Source organism: Teleopsis dalmanni, chromosome 2 (genome assembly GCF_002237135.1).
Source record: "Teleopsis dalmanni isolate 2A chromosome 2, ASM223713v2, whole genome shotgun sequence".
Classification (NCBI taxonomy): domain Eukaryota; kingdom Metazoa; phylum Arthropoda; class Insecta; order Diptera; family Diopsidae; genus Teleopsis; species Teleopsis dalmanni.
Genome location: NC_051847.1, coordinates 135,156,569 through 135,160,291, shown reverse-complemented (window position 1 = coordinate 135,160,291; position 3,723 = coordinate 135,156,569).

Here is a 3,723-nt window from a genome sequence, read left to right as displayed (position 1 = left end):
AAGACACTATATACTATATAAAAGTGATTATTATAACATTTTAAAAAAAAGTGAAATTAAACTAAATTTTTTTTTAATTATTCGATCATTAAAATCAATTCTGTGGATTGTTATAATTCTTAATTCAAATTTGAGTAAAAATAATAAATAAATGTTTAAAATTCTTACGCAGTTGATATAAAAAATAAACACGACAAAATACGTAGGTATATATTGTGAATACTGAGTATCCGAGTTGTGGCACCTAGTATTTGCTAAACAATAAAAATATGTACTGCAAAAGAGAGCCCACTAGCAGCTATTAAAGAAAATTAAAGTTACAAATAATACGTTTGAATAAATACAATATACAATATATGTACTTGTATGTATTTTTGTCAATATGTACAACTTCTGAAATATAGTTTGCTTATTTAACCTGTTTGCTTGATTCTGTGTTTTTTCTCATCAGGATACTTTGAAGATGCAGCATCTGTTTTGATTGTTGTATCTTCAGTTTTTGTATCTGCAACTGCAATTTAAACACCAAAATTGGTATATTGGCATATTGGCAATGCGAATCTGTAAGCAGCTTTCATGCATTTAAAGATGTGAAGATAAAAAATAAAAGAGAAGCTAAAAAACTTGGTTCGGTGTTGATTGCCGTTAAGTTACATTTTTTTTGTAGCCAACAACTTTTATATGAGACTTTTGGTGCTAATGCAGCCGTGCATGTAACGATGAAAAAGACGCATCAACTTAATTTGCAATCTGTTGATATTCTTTTTCCACTTCAAGTTACAGGTGCAGAAGACTTTTACAATATCTTTTCATCGTCAGTTTTCCGTAATCATTATCTTATGTAACAGTAATTAATGGAGTTTACCCAATTTGATTTTAATGTGCTGCTACATTATTAAGATATATCTTTGCGCTGCTATTACACATTACATGTAGTTAATTGATTAATATGTTAACACGGCCCATATTGTGTTTAGTATATTAACAGTTTACTGAGAACATCTCTCAGCTTAGTTGATTATCTTTCGTAACGTTTTATGAGCTGCTAATTTGGTAACGGCTTATCGTACCATCAGTAGCACTTAATTCCATTTCAAATTAATAAAATTAGTTTATTGAAATGAAAATGTTTTGGAATTTTCAAATATGGTAAATACAGCCATCATCTGTGACTACTTATTACTGCTAAGTGGCTGCCAAATTACTAACCAAAGAACCAACAAAATGGAAGGCAAAATATTTATTGCATATTACATTACTTTTTTATATAATTCATAATTCATCTATAAATTGTTGTTTAAATCATAATAAACTTTATAATAACAGCACAATGTAAATAGACGAAGTCTAAGCTAAATAATGTTTTCAATCTAAAATTTTAACAAAATATCTTTTATATCAACGTTGTTGCTTTAAAAACTGCAAATATTCCAGCGCTAGTGCCATAGAATCTGCTAAGCAGATTTGGGCATCCTTTTTATATTAAAAAAAAAAGTTACTTCTCAAATGTCTATAATGTGCATAATTATTATTTTCAATTGATCGAATAATGGGCGATTAAATTTAAATAATATTTATCAAAGAGTTCAAGTTTTGTAATGCATACACCTATCCTTAGCAATAGACCTAAACGTTACTTTTGTTGTAGCCATTTTGGCAAATTTAATGTGTGATTAAAGCTTTATTTCTGAGGTAGATCCAACAAAAAATTTTTTTAAATTTTTTAAAGTGTTTTTTTACCTGATCTTAGTACAATTTGAACTTAGATCGTAGTTCCATTACCCATGCACCATGTTCTCTATACAGTCAGACATTAAATTTACTTAGAACTCAAGGCGAATTTATGTCTGTACATTGGTTAATATGCTTAGAGACAAGCAATTTACATTGCTGTTCCAGAATGTAATAGAACTAGAACTGTATTTTATGCGCTATATTAAATATAGTAAAATAAAATAAAAATAAAATTATAAGCTAAAACAAAAAATAATATTAAATAAAAATTAATTTAAAAAAAAAATGCAAACAATTCTATTCAAAAATCAATAAATAGATTTTTAACACTGCGTCAAAACAATAGTTTCTGAAATAGTTTGAGAAAGGTCCTTATATCTTTCATTTATATTGGTGAACTAAACTCTAAACTAAACTAGGTTAGGTTAGGTTATACCGGTGATCCCTATTGGATCCACTTAGGCCTATTGGCCCATTGTGATGCCGTATATAAATACTAAAAGAAAGTAAAAGAAACCTCAGGGTTTAAAACCACCTAGAACCTTTTGCGAAGCATAAAATGCTATTTAAAGCCCGATCCTGTAACTGGTCCAGGTCCTCAAGGAAGGGGGCCCCTAGAGTACTAAATCGCCGACGTGCAAGAGCTGGACAAAAACACAACAGATGAGATGCGCTCTCATCGTCCTCCCCACAGCTACGACAGATTTGGTTGAAAGGAAGACCTAGTCTTCTAGCATGGTTCCCTAGCTTACAGTGCCCTGTAATCAACCCTACCAGAAGACCAATGTCCTTGCGGGACATCTCAATGAGAGTTTTCGATTTCCTTTTATCGGAAAGTGGCCAGATTGCATACAGATGTCTACATATCGTTGAGTCTTCCCATCTTTTATTAAAAGTATTAGCGCAGAAAGAACTCAGTATCAGTTTACATGATGTTAGCGATATGCCCAGATAGTCTAGGTGCTCCGAGTATGGTTCTGAAGCACCCTTTCTGGCTAACTCGTCTGCTTTGCAATTTCCGAAAATATCCCTATGGCCGGGAACCCAGATTAGAGAAATATTGAGCTGCGTCGACATTTCGTTTAGAGATGTGTAGCAGTCAAGAAACGTCCTAGATGTAAATTGAACCGAACTCAAGGACTTTAATGCAGCTTGACTGTCTGATAGTATGTATATATTCCTGCCAAATATATCATCTACATTCAAACAAGCTATAGCTTCCCTGATGGCGACCACTTCCGCCTGAAAGACACTACAATGATCTGGAAGCCTAAAGAAGGAAGATTTGTTCAATTCCTCTGAGAAAACTCTACTACCTACACCACTACTTGTTTTGGATCCGTCAGTGAAGATGGTTACGCCCTCATCTAAGAAGGGGCCACCTGACGTCCATACCTCTCTAGATGGAAACACGACATCAAATTTCCTGTCAAAGTTGAGAGTGGGTGTGATGTAATCAACGTTTTTAGGAGTAAAATTGAAAAGATTTAGAATGGAGGCATGACCATAGTCACTGTCTCTACATTGTGAGGTAGCTTTTAGTCTTAAAGCAGATGAAGCTGCCATTTGTTTACTAATAATATCCATTGGCAGTAACTGAAGCATCAAATCTAGTGCAATGGATGGTGTGGTGCATAGCGCCCCGCTAATACAGAGTTCAGCTCTACGCTGAATCCTGTTAAGTACTGAGCAGTACGAAGATTTATCAAGAGCTGTCCACCATACCGTAATACTATACATCAATATGGGCCTAATAACAGCTATATATAGCCATTGGGTGATGCGAGGTTGAAGACCCCACTTCTTACCAATAGCTTTCTGACATAGAAGAAGCGCAACATTGGCTTTTCTTGCACGCTCTAGAGTGTTTTTCTTCCAAGTGAGTTTCCTGTCGAAAACTATACCTAAAAATTTGGCTTCCTCCTTCACATGTATCACAGAACCTCGTAGATAGGGTGGAGAAAGATTCGGGACCGTATGTTTTCTTGT